The 13,868-nt window shown below is 42.3% G+C and overlaps 1 protein-coding gene across 5 annotated transcripts in view; it reads left to right on the top strand.

Moving 5' to 3' along the window:
* The window catches only part of LOC311502857 (RNA-binding protein Musashi homolog 2), a 241,153-nt gene that overhangs the window by 201,929 nt on the left and 25,356 nt on the right, over window positions 1–13,868 (top strand). The gene's annotated exons all lie outside the window — the stretch shown is intronic.

Raw genomic sequence — 13,868 nt, 5'->3', positions numbered from 1 at the left:
TGTGAATAAGCTGTAGAAGTGAACACCAAAAACAGGGATACACCCCTCACACATTCATATTGTACTTTCTATTGTTAACCAGTCTTGTATCAGTTCCTTTCATTACACGCACATGAATGCACAGTTGAACGTACGCACACACACAAATGCCAGATTCATACAAAGACTGAGATTCAACAGCGGTGCACGAAGGGAAAAGGCGGAGGTGGAGGGACTTAACCAGGAGCCTCTCTCCACTCTCCCGTCTTCCTGTGCGACTTGCTGCCTCCGCAGCCGTGCCCTCAGAGCCTCCCCTGGCATAAGTGACCATTATGGCTCCATTAGGCCTGCTACTAGGAGGTCATTATGCTACACTGAAAAACCAGGGATGAAGATGTTAGTGGGGTCCCATCAGGGGAGAGACGCAGACTGAGTGAGTGAAAGACATAACACTCAGTCATCCAGCTATTTCAGATGTCATGACAGACAAACAGCAATTCAGGTCCAGTGAGTCAGCCTCTTGAGTATTAAAAGAACAGAGGAAAAGGATAATTAAGGGAGGCATAGGGCAGGAGTAAGGCAGGAAGAGTGCAATGAGGGCAGAGGGTTGAGTAATTTTAGGTTACCTTAACACTAAAGACCCTCCAGACTGTTAATAAGAAAATACTGCATTCTGTGTGTCTTTCTCACAACGCATTATAATAGCCAGTGTTTGTGTGTGTATGCTGTGTTTGGATTAGGTTGTTGTTGGTGGGGGATTGGTTTTCCATCTGTTTTTCTTGTGCTGTTGCCATGTCCTTTTCTTTTCACACGCTTCGTCTTTGTCAGACCTCATTCCCACAGCAGACATGGCGTGTGGGATAGCACCGCGGTAGCCTCCGTCCCTCTGTATCGCCATCTCCACCAGCCGACCATGCCTGAGACAGAACAGCACACTCCATCATACCTAACTGACAGAAAATGACATTTCAAAAGCCTTAAATCAGCGTGCAGTAGATTTCTATTTCTGCTTGGAAGTAAACAGGACTTCCCTCAGCAGGTGGTCCTGGATTCCACAACTTCTCTTACTGCCGAATATGAGAATCATGCAGGGTGGCCTGTTTGACTACCAGACTGTCCCGTACATTAAAGAGAAAGTCAGGTCTGTCCTTGCTGGGCTGTTTCATCCTGCTTTTGCTTAAGGCACAGTACATGGATTTATATTAATATTTGACCAGATCCACTAAACAAGTTGCACAATCCAGCAAGAAATTTAGATACTTACTTGGGAAAAAAAAGTTTAAATGTCTGACCAAAGAGACTCCATATTGAGGTTTATTATTGTGTGGGTGCCATTCTGCATTGCAATGATTTGAGTAAATGTTTTTTAGCATTTTTTATTTTGTTTGGCTCCAACTTGTGCACGGAAAAACCTCATCACTTAGGGCAAGATGTAGATTCTGCATAGATCCATTGGAAACCAAGCTTTTTGTTGCTGTATATGACTGTGCATAACAGCAAAAAGAAGACTGATGACCTTTTGAACTTCCTTTTCCTCTATGAGAAGAATACAAATGTACAAGGAGCAGCTGCCCTCCCAGCAGGTGGCACATAGGGGAAAACGAACTGCTGACTTGTGCAACTGGTTGGATGGCGGCTGCTCTTGAGGGATGAATGCCTGTATGAACTGGGTCAGAGCCAACCAAGCATATGATAAATGCACCTGAGGTCACACTAGGGCATTGCCCTGCTGGCCTCCCAGGGTTTAGCAGACGTCTGCTGCTGGGAGATGGAAATGTGTTGACATGGTCGACATAGCACTGTGAACCTTTGACGTACAGTTGGTCGCCCAGGACATAGGTTTGTCTGTTTGGTGACGTAGTTGTAGAGTGTGTCTGCTCCATTATTTAGTATGCAATGAGGACTGATTGGACTGCCCTTTGGCCTGTGCATTTGTTTTATATGATACTGAGTATCTTTTGAAAGGATTTGCAAGAGAATATGTTGTTGGAGAATGTCAGGTGCAGGGTAGTTTATTTGCATACCAGCTTTTGAACAGGATTGTGGAATTTAAAGCTCCATGCAGGTGATTGGGAAGCTGATAATAGATGTAAACACACTGAAAATGTAATATCCCCTTGTGGGTAAAGACCCTGCTGTGGCAATGCTGAAACTAGTTTCTCCAGTAATTAAAGTGCGGAGGATGCTTCTCAAACTTTCTGTAAATGAAACTCTCTTCTTGTTGGCTATAGTTAATTACTCTCTGTGTGGATGATAATGTAGTTTGGGACACCATGCTCAGACATCTTATATTTCCCATTTCAGTACAAGTCTTGGCTGCAATACTGGAGCAGGTGGAAAGAATCACTGGCCTGAGGCTGATGTGGAGCTAACTTGTGTCATGGGTACATGCAACATTGTCCTCCATAAGATAGATCCCACAGTTTGTGTTTTTACGGCACTCTTGAGACAGGGACACACACAGCCGAACCACATCAGTAGAACAGGTTTCCGTTGAGCTAGAGTTACACAGCAGATTGTTCCTTAGATCTTGTGACCATTTCTCTACAAGCTGGGTGAGCTGTGACCCCAGCAAGTGGTCCCACAGGCCAGAGTGAGTGCTACAGGGCTGGAAGCAGATGGCCCTCCTGATGCCACACTGACTCACAGATTGGCTTTAATTGCCAAGGCTGATCATTAGCCCAATGGGTCTGCGGAGGCCGGGGCACTCCATGAGTCGCAGGCCTTAAAATAGGGCCTGATGATGAGCGTTGTGATCTCATACACTTGAACAGTCATGCACAATGCATCTTGTACACACTCACACTCCAGACACACACAGACATAAAACTGACACAAAGGCTCTTCAATGCTGCATATGAAGGCAAATGGAGGTGGACCGACTACCAGGGGCCTCTGCTTTCCTGTCTGCCTCTCTGACTCATTGTCTCCACAGCAATGCTGACTGCACATGCATACACACCATCACACATGCAGACTCTCCGAGCTCCCCAGGCCATGACTCCATTCCCAGAGACAGCAGTGTGTGTGTGCTGCTGTGACGTCAGTGGACAGCACTGTATGTCACACCCTGTCTACTTCTGTGAGTGCAGTCATAAAGCCAGACTGCTCCCAGATCAGCTTTGTTCTCCATTAGCCACTCTGTTTTAGCGCTTTCCTGTCAGAGGAAGTCACTACTGGATTGATTCAACAGGTGTAGCAACCCATCACCAACATGTCCCTCTGCACTTTACAGGCGGACCAGTGTATTTTTGTTTGTTTGTCTGTTATTTTTGTTTATCGTTTTCTTCTGTGGTCTAACTTGTCTGTGCAAATAATGTGCATACCAAAGACAGATCACATTGCATGCTCACATGCACACAGGTCACATGCTCATGCACGTGCATCTCTACGGGTGTGTGAGCACCTGTCTCTGCAAAACCAGCCGCTGCACTCTTACACAGGCAGTTCTGAAAGGCTTGCTATTTCCTGAAAGTGGAAGAGAACGCTCACCTCATTTGCCCAGGCCTTAACACACCCTTGGACAGCAGGCACATCCTCACACACAGAAGCAGGCAAACAGTCTGCCATGGAGACCCACAGTCTAGGTTCCTGTGGTGGGGAAGATGAGCTGCTGTAAGAGGCAGAGTGGCAACGCTAAAGCTCATTATGTCTCGGCTGTTGAGCTGCTGGTCTAGAAATGAAACTTGAGCTGTCCTGCCTCGTACATGGCTGCCACCTTTGGACACTGCTGGAGACCAGCAACAGAACTGGAAAGGCGCAGAGACATGGAAGTAAGCAGAAGAGCACAATATGTATGTCTCCGAGACCATGCTCTCTGTCTACTGCCTGTTGTTTTGATCCCACCCACTGTTTGAGAGCTCCAAGCCCAGTGAGTTAGGTACTTGCTAGGACTCCACACAGCTGCCCCCTCCTTTCCCTCTATCCTTCCATCCTTCCCTCCTGCTGACTGTGCTAATAGCTCTCCAGTTGCTCAGCTATACTCTTTTCCTCGTGGATGGACATATACATGCATACTCATAATTGTAGGATACAGCCCTCTGCATACCTTCACTCACTGTGGAAACACTGTTTGCAGCTCCAGTGATCAAGTGGAAGCAGTGCTATTTTTGGGTCATGCCACATTTTACCCTACTTGCCCCTGGTATCTGGAGCAGCACTTGATTGTGTAACTAGAGTGCATGGAACTGGCTAAAATATAATGAAATCTGTTTAGTGCTTAGTTTAAAATCATTCTCACGAAATAGCATTTATAAAGCTGCTTATTTCTGGTAACTGTTAGTAGTATTACTAATATTAATACATTTGTTAATACATTTTACTTTGAAAAAGAACCATCCCTGCAAATCAGTCTAATTTGCCTTGCAGGGATGATCAGTGAAGATCCAGGAACACATATTTAACTTGAATGGTAAAATGACACTTAATGCACTCTGTTTCATTTGAGAAAACCTGAAATTACCCCCCTTCATCATTCATCTGTCTGGTCCACTACCACCCTCAGAACTGGGAGATGGGCATTAAAATGCATAAAAAATTAAGGCTGTTTACTTGGACACTAATGAGAGGAGGCTTAAGTAGTCTAGTTTAATTAGTATGATTGGCTCTATGGGGACCACACAGGCAGGACCATAACAACTGATTCAGTCTAAGCTCGCAGGACCTTTTCATACTCTCCGAGTCTCAGAACTGATGTCAGAGGAGATTGGACTGCAGAGACATGTTGCCTTTACTGATCCCAGGTTGGAAAGGAGCACTGCAGTTAAATGCACTGAAGCAGACCATTACATAAGCACCACTGCAAGGTCAGACATCTGTGTCCTCCCTGTCTGTCTCTCTCTATTTAAGTCACCATCATAAACTGCCTCAGTATTAAGGTTGTGAACCAAGACTCTTGTCTTATTCTCAAAGCACTGTCACAATTTCCACAACCAAATGGATTTAAATGTTTCAGCCTTATCTACTCTGGCAGATTTCCCTTCTCTTTTTGAAAATGCCTTTTTTCTGCTCCTTATTGTTTCACTCTCCATTCCTCTATCTCCCACCACTGCATGTGTGTGAGTGGCCGAGTAATACTGAGGCATGTGTGGAAGTGGAATGTGTTTATATCAGTTCTGTAGCATAGGAGCAGTTTCCTTTATACTGAAGTGCATGGGAAGGAGTACAAAGAAGAGGTCGAAAGTGCGGCTACACTTCAATAAAGAGCCTAGTTTGTCCTCTTTGATGCTATGCTGCCACGCACTTCAGCTACAAAGAAACAGCTCTCTTGTCACTGAGAACTAAAGTAAAAGACACTGCGCTTTTCCTGAGCTCACAGCATCACAGTCACTCACACCCAGTGTACAGCTGTGTGAAAAGTATTTTTGTTACTTCTAATTTATGATTGATGCATTGGTGCTAAAGACGTGTAAAGCATATATACATGTGCAATAAGGCAATCTGCAGTTCATTATGCTGGTTTGGACAGACAACTTGGTGAGCATGGAGACTGCTCTTCAGCTGAAGGGGCTTTAGGTTGAGCTCTCTTGTAGGCAAGAATCCACCCTACTGAAGTGTGCTTAAGTAAATCCTTTAGTCCCTACTTGCTCCAGCCCCTTGCACCTTTGACCTTCTTGTGAAGAGGGGTTGAATGTCCCCACAAGACACACATTACATGTTTACCGCCTGGAAGCTTCAGATCACACGTTGCTCTTCTGAGCATCCAGATGCCGTCTTTTCATGGCTATGAAGCCCAAATACACTGTCTTCTGAATTTTGTACATATTTTTGAAGTGTAAAGGGATAAAGCAGTTCTACTACACACAGAATGTTTTTTTTTTTTCTGTGTACTCGTGAAAGGGTGAACTTTGACCATATAGTGTATCTCCTTCCAGGTCTCATTATTTGTTGAAAGGTATAAGATACGTGTGCAATTACCACCGTAAAGCCGGGCTTTGCTGAGCTCTGGACTCGCTCCACTTCTGTGATTGACTTTTTCTCTCTCCAATCAGGAGCCACAAGGTCTTAATGGCAAAGGATCAGCACCAAATAGTTTCATTACATACAGAAAGTGTCAGCTTTGGTTTAAGAAAAAGAAAAAAGACCCATACAGTTCCAACACATACTGACCCACTCATATGTACATACATCAGAGATGCCACTTGTGACCTTACTATTCAGAAGCAGAAAATTGTTTTCTCTTTGTATACTATACAGAGACTGGGGTTCTTGTTCATGTGTCGGTCTTTAATATTCTAACATAGCATTTACTACCAGTATTAGTGCATCTGTACCTCATGTACAAGGCAAAAGCTCTAAACTTAGTTTGTTCATGATATGATGACATGCATGTGGTCAGCATTTATCGAAAATGATGAATGTAGTTGAGAAGTTGGCATTATGCTCACCAACATGTCAATTCATCTTACTGAGATGTCATATTGTTCTGCAGTTTATCTGTGGTGGCTGCAAAATTGTACACCACATGTTTTCCCCTAGATTTCTAGAGGGCTTAAGAGCTGTCTGTATTCTCCTGATGGTGGATGAGGAATTTGAAATTCTGTGGCTTTTAAGGTATTTGAAGTGTTTTCACATTATTTTGGACCATTATCCTTTGCAATATATAAAGATAGCTGGTAAAATTGATCGTACTTATTGTACCTGACTACAAAAGTCTGTTTGTTTCACACAAAAATAGAATGTTTTGTAGCATAGAAATGCAGTCTGAATCAGAGCACAGTGACATGATATATGACATGATTGAGCTGTATCACCAGACTCTGTTCCCATAAACTGTTGACTGGATGGATGCCAAGAATTTAAGGTTGGTGTTTGTGCTTATCTCAGTCATTAGAATCGCTGCCGGTTACCTAACACTAGCTGTAGCTGTGCATACTTTACAAAGGATGCTCTCATGGAAACAGTGAAGAAAACTATTTGACCAGCTGAGAAAAGATCTCATTCAGGTCAGAAAAAGATGACACTAGTGAACATAATTTTTTAGCCACCAAGTGTTCTTAAATACTAACTCACGTAAACTTTCATCATCTAGCTTCACTGGCTTAATTTAGTAGATGTATGTCTGTAGCTGGGTTAGCATAACTCTCAGTCTGCTATCACGTTTGTTGATATCCACATAAGTTGCTTCATATCAACAATTTTTGTACTTTTGCTGACCTTATGGATGGCTTGCAACATACTTATCCGAGCCTATGTTTGTGACTGCCATCCAGAGTTGATAGCACAGAGAAATATCTGTTAGACTGGTAGTGAGCACCAGGCAGCCGCACAAACGCTAATAGTTAATTGGCACATTCCTGTTCCTAGCTTACCTTCTCATTTGAGATCAAGCCACTGCTCCAGTGTTTGTTGTTGTTTTATTTTCACAGTTCTTTTTACATTTGTCCTCATGTGTTATAATACTGTGTACATTCAATTGACTTAATCACACCTGCAGAGCCACTTAGGCACTGCTTGGTACTTGCCATAGTAGGGAAAATCCTTCCCCCCTCAGCCTCAGACCAATTGCATTTTGATTGCTCATAACTCCAGTGATAACATGAGCACTTTAGTCCATTTTGATTACAGAAGGACATGGCAAAACAACAAAGGTATGAATTATTAGTATGGATGAATTTGTGGCGCGTCCTCATGTAAGTGCTCAATTACCTGTTTAATTGTTTCACTATTTCTGTCATCTCTGCTCTAGCCATTTGGTTTCAAACAAATCTCTTGGCATCCTGTTCTCTGTGCGACCTTTGTGGCGCCATGCACTGAATCCAAACACTGAGAGAAACCAGACGTACGCACAGTGAGATTAATTTGAATGATTGACAAGCAACCCAGCTCTGTTAATCAAGTTATGCTTACTCTGATTAAGACCTTAATGTGAGTAAGATAACCTGGTTAAGGTGTTTACATGAGAGTTGCAATAATATGCGTATTGCATTAGTCTGGTTATAATTGAATTATTGGCGTGCATGTAAATGCTCTTTCTCTCTCTGGCTCATTTCCAGACACCAGCCTCTGTATTTTATGTGAGAGCAAATCTCTGTGTGTACTGTAGGTCTCCGCTGATCAGAGGAGAGGTGAGACATGAGCATGTGTGCAGCAGTTCATATGAAAGCCACCTGGCTCTCTCTAGCTCTGTGATTTATGCCTTTGATAACAACAACCCAGAGATGCTTTCAACAACAACAAAGTAGCGCTGAAGGATGACAACAATAGGACACTTGTCAGTCTGGAGATGAAAAGATGTCTTGCTAGGTGGCTGTCTCTTTTGTAACTTTGATAAATATTTTCTTTCTTTTGTTTTGTTTATTTGTCTCTATGTGTTTCTCCGTATCTTATCAAAGGTTATTGATGAAGCAAAATGTGAAGTGGAGTCAGTTTTCCATCTCAGACAGAATGCCTCCCTCATCCTGTGAGAAGGCAGTGTGCTTCACTGAGTCTGCTACGACTTCTCAACAGACTTATTTCCGCTGACTTGTCCTACTTAATGTCAAACTGAGTCAGGGAGAGATCCTATATTTCACTTACATTTTACACATAGAATTCACTCAGATTTTTCTGTAAAACTGCTCTGAGCACTGAGTGCGGTAAAACTCTACGTAGGCAATTGTTGTGTGTTAAAATCTTTAAGAATATTTCTGCTTTTTCTAATTTTACAAAGAAAATATGCTCAATTTAAAGGGAAGGTAGAATTACAGCTTTAAATAATCAAGACAAATTAATAGTCCAAGAAGTTAAATATAATATATGATGCTTTTAAAAGTAGTACACTTTAATGTGCCTGGCTAAAAAAAAAAATACAACTTTGAGATAGATCACTCTTCAAAATAAATACGTAATACAACAATTTGAGCTATATACCTGTTCACAACATGTAATACTGTCACCAAAAATTATATTTTTTTGTTGTGTTTTCTCCCGCAAGAGATTTCTTTTTTTGACACCGCTGAATCGAACACCAGCCTCCTGGTCTTATGTCTCCTTCTATTTCTCATTATCTATTTTTCCTCTTTGTCTTCCTCTTCTTCTCATGTGTCTGCTGTTATTCTCTGTTCATCTGTCTCACTCCTTCTATCCTTCCATTTGCCCCCAAAATCGACTGTAGCTGCGGGCTGAAAAGATTGTTCACCAGTCTCTTTCCTAAACCGAGCCACTGTGTTAAGCAGCTTAGCATAAAATCTCTGCTAGCCAGCAAGCTAACCTTGGTTAACTAATAAAACCCCATATATCCTATCATTGTTTTTGCTAGTGTTGAACACTGCCTGGCCAAAAAATAAATAAAAAAAATAAAAAAACGCCACCTGGATTTAGCTAAGCAAATAGGCAGGAGCCTCCTATTGGATAATTACTGCATGGGTGATTATCTTTCAGCTGGCAACAAGTTATTTAACCCCCACTGATGCAATGAGTAGCTTCTCATTTCTTAAACAACCATGTCTAAAGACACATCCCGTGGTCGTTGAAAAGATGTTAGTCTGTTTGAGAAGGGTCAGATCATCAGCATGCATCAAGCAGAGAAAACATCTAAGGAGATTGTAGAAACTATTAACATTGGGTTAAGAACTGTCCAGCGCATTATTAAAAACTGGAAGGATAGTGGGGAACCATCGTCTTCAAGGAAGAAATGTGGTCGGAAGAAAATCCTGATTGATTGTGATTGGTGATCACGTAGACGTTTGGTGAAATCAAACCGAAGAAAAACAACAGTAGAACTCAGGGCAATGCTTAATAGTGAAAGTAAGAGCATTTCCACACGTACAATGTGAAGGGAACTCAAGGGATTGGGACTGAACAGCTGTGTAGCCTTAAGAAAACCACTAATCAGTGAGGCTAACCAGAACAAAAAGGCTTCAATTTGCTAGGGAGCATAAAGATTGGACTCTGGAGCAATGGAAGAAGGTCATGTGGTCCGATGAGTCTAGATTTACCCTGTTCCAGAGTGATGGGCGCATCAGAATAAGAAGAGAGGCAGATGAAGTGTTGTACCCATCATGCCTAGTGCCAACTGTACAAGCCTGTGGGGGCAATGCTATGATCTGGAGTTGCTGCAGTTGGTCAGGTCTGGGTTCAGCAACATTATGTGCCCAAAGAATGAGGTCAGCTGACTACCTGAATATACTGAATGACCAGGTTATTCCATCAATGGATTATTTCTTCCCCGATGGTACGGGCATATTCCAAGATGACAAAGCCAGGATTCATGGGGCTCAAACTGTGAAAGAGTGGTTCAGGGAGTATGAGACATCATTTTCACTCATGGATTGGCCACCACAGAGTCCAGACCTTAACCCAACTGAGAATCTTTGGGATGTGCTAGAGAAGGCTTTATGCAGTGGTCAGACTCTCCATCATCAATACAAGATCTTGGTGAAAAATGAATGCAACACTGGATGGAAATAAATCTGGTGATATTGCAGAAGCTTATCGAAACAATGCCACAGTGAATGTGTGCTGTAATCAAAGCTAAAGGTGGTCCAACATTTTTTTGGCCAGGCAGTGTAGAATCTAAAAGTAAAGTCTAGTTAAACACAGTGCATAGTAATTCCTCGTAAAATGTACACCTCTTGAGATTTTCACTGGAAATGAGCTTTTACTTTAGTTCAAGGCCCTATTAGTTTTCAGTTTCACAGATATTAAAATTTGACAAGATTTGATCCATATGGCCTCTGTATCCACTGTCCCTGGGCTCTTCCTGTGCATTAGACAGTTGACAGTCTTCTTATAGCAGAAATGAGGGGAGTGCTCTGTGACTGATGGAGCTCCTTTGTCAATGACAGGGGAGCTGCTGCTGGCAGTTTTGGGCCAAAGAACAGTACAGATTACATTAACATCAGTCAAGTTGTCGTCAGACTAGTAGGACATAAATAGGACCTTATTGATGCATAATGCAACAACTTTTCATTGTGACGTTGTCTGAGTAATAGGATGAGAAAGTGAGTCTGTGGCTAGAAAGGCTGCATGCCAAAAAAGATCTGCAGGGATGTATCAGAAATAGTGCACTGGAACAAAGGTTAGAGTTTTAGATTTAAGGCTTTATTTGCCCAAGTTAGGATCAAGATTATAAAATATACTGTTAGCCAAGTCTTGGTAATTTGGCATGCATTGCAATTACAGATCACCTTGAAATCATGTTGACTAAAAGACCTCAGGAGTTAAATAAGAGGCTAGATTTACGTTTGACCAACCACACCGCCTTGTTTTCTCTAGTTTCCTGAATATCATATTGCTTTTAAAGCTGCTTTGACAGTTTTGTAATAGAGAAAACTAAGCTTTTGACCCAGTATGGCACAAGCAAAAATCCCCGGGAAACCTTGACAAAAAAATTGCTCTGTGCTGTTTGATCACTACTGACACTGCCCCTACTGTGTCTCTCCTCCTACTTCAGTACAGTGAAGTTCACAGAGACTCATAAAATACAGGTTCAGGTAGGGAAAGAGCCAGTACGCGCCTAAGAAAAATGCTGCTTTACAGACATAAAGCTCCAGTATGTGTTGTGTACTGTTAGAAAATATAACCTTATGGGCTCTGGATCTACGTTTTGCCCATTTAGCATGGAACAGGAATCTGACTTGCAGCTCAGTTTACCAAGTTGCTTTAGCTGAAAGTTTATTTTAGATAGGAATATATATATATAGGATTAGGAACAGTTCAAGCATACATTTATGAATCTTGGTAAATGATTATTCAGTGGAAAACAGTGAAGTTGGATAAAGAAATTAAAGTTAATGTCAAAGTTGGAAAAACAGAAAACAAAATAACTTTAAATTAAGCAGTTGCTACATAAAATAGTCTATAGAAATTTAAAAAACCATTGTTCAGCGAAATGTTTGTGTTAAGAAAATGTAATTATTTTCTCGGAGAGGCAGTCCTCGTCGTTCTTTCGGTCTAATCTTTCTTCCTTTCTGAGGAAGGCTGAATTTCTACGCTACAGGCTCGAGGAGAGAAAGCTGAGGACAGTTCCCCGGAGTCCGGACACCAAGGCCCCCGGGCCTCCACAGCTCATAAACAGATGTGTCCTTGTCCCCAGCCAAGCGCAGCCACTCAAGTGGCAAAGCAGGGGCCCAATAATTGTGAAGAATTGAAAGCTAAATATTGGCTTTATCTCCTCAGTAATAAAAGGGCCATGAAATTGATTTAATGCTGCAGCGCTTCTCTTGGGTGGCTTCTTACAGCGTGAGCACAAAACAATGAGCAGCAGCCATCTATTAATTAACCCACCTAATCCTGCAAAGTTAATCTCTCACCACAACTTTGCCCGCAACTAACTTCCAAGCCACTGGGTCTATTGGGGGTGTCATGACAATGGCAGTGAGGGGAAGATAGATTCAGCACTTAGGAAAAGAGAGAGAGAGAGGGAGGGAGGGAGTAAAAGGTGGAGTGTGCTGCATGGAACACTGTTCTGCACAGCAACCATGGGGACACTGTAAGTGGAAATGCAGGGGTGCATGGCCATCATTAGCATATCAGAGTATCGGAGTTGATTTGTGTTGTGAAAAGAGGCGGAGAATATAATTTGAGCTGCTAGAATCGGTTCCTGGTGTGATGCTGCTGCAGTCACATACGTGGTTGATTTCAGTTGCCTTTTTATCGCGTTCTTTTTCTCCTGTCCCCATGCTACACCAGTCTCTTATTCTCTCCTGAGCTGTTAGATAGTTGGTGGAAAAGTGGCATTTCTTCCTCTTCTTCACCTGCCTGCCAGTCGCAGCATGATGGCACCTCACACCCAACACTCGCATTCATGGTCATATTGTGTCGACAGAGTTGTGAATTACCTCCTTCTCAGCCTGCTGATGAAAAGCTATGTGTTTTTCTCTTTGGCTGCGGCTCATCTGACCCTGCCCTCTCACCTCCTCCCCCCTTCCCCCGTCTCATCAGTCTTTTGTGCGAGCCCCTCTTCGAGGAATAGCAGTACAAGGCTGGCTCGGAAAATAGGTCACCCGCTGGTGCTCCTCTCACCTCCACAGCATTCAAAAAATAATCCTCTAAGGTGTCCTGTGTCATTTTGTAATGTCTAAACCACAGTGCACACATTCACACACATTCTGCTGAAAAAAGGCAAGAAAAACTCCAAATGGGGAAATTTGGAGATCATTTTTTTGCTAGTGAGGAAAGCATTTCCTGTGGAGATAATTTTAGGTGGCTGATTAGGCATAGACGGTGTTGAGCCGAGAGTGAGGAATCTCATCACCACTACTAATGACATGCCATTCCTGTGCTGAGAGAAGAGCCCAAGCCCTGGGCATGGACTCGCCTCTGTCAGCCACCTCTAGCTACTGTGTTCATTAAGGCCAACAATGTAATTACAATTCACAGATACTGCGTTGGCTTAATTACAGTCTGATTATTAGGCTGATATTTGTTGGAATAATCAGACCCTTAAAAAGTGAATTTATATTTGCATGGAATTAAGGCCTGTGTTTTATTAGTGTATCATAAACTGACAATTTAGACAGATTTATTAATGTGTATGTTGATATACATAATATATCTACAGAGTTCAAGTACTATAAATATTTGCATAGGAGTATTTATATAGACGGAAACACAAGGACTCGTTCAGTCCTCACGTAAGCCTGCAGACGGAGGTCTCTCCTGACTGGCTAATCATCCAACAGATGAGGCCGTATGATTGTGGGAAATGTTTTTTTTTTTGTTTTTTTTTTGTAATTCTTATGTATATCTTCCACCTCAATAACCCAACAAAAAAATGTGGAATTTATTACACTGGATTATTCTGATTCCATAGAAACTGAAAGTAATTGGGAGCACTCCTGAACAAAATGCAGGGATAGTCCCCAGAGGTAGGGCTATTATGCCCATGTCTATGCAGCTCAGAAGTGGCTATAATCTTTCATCCAAAGCATGTGACATAAACACCCCCAGAGCCAAATTCATTCCCT

The sequence above is a fragment of the Chelon labrosus genome (assembly GCF_963514085.1).
Source record: "Chelon labrosus genome assembly, chromosome: 17".
Classification (NCBI taxonomy): Eukaryota; Metazoa; Chordata; class Actinopteri; order Mugiliformes; family Mugilidae; genus Chelon; species Chelon labrosus.
This window is presented reverse-complemented; position numbering and strand designations above follow the sequence as displayed.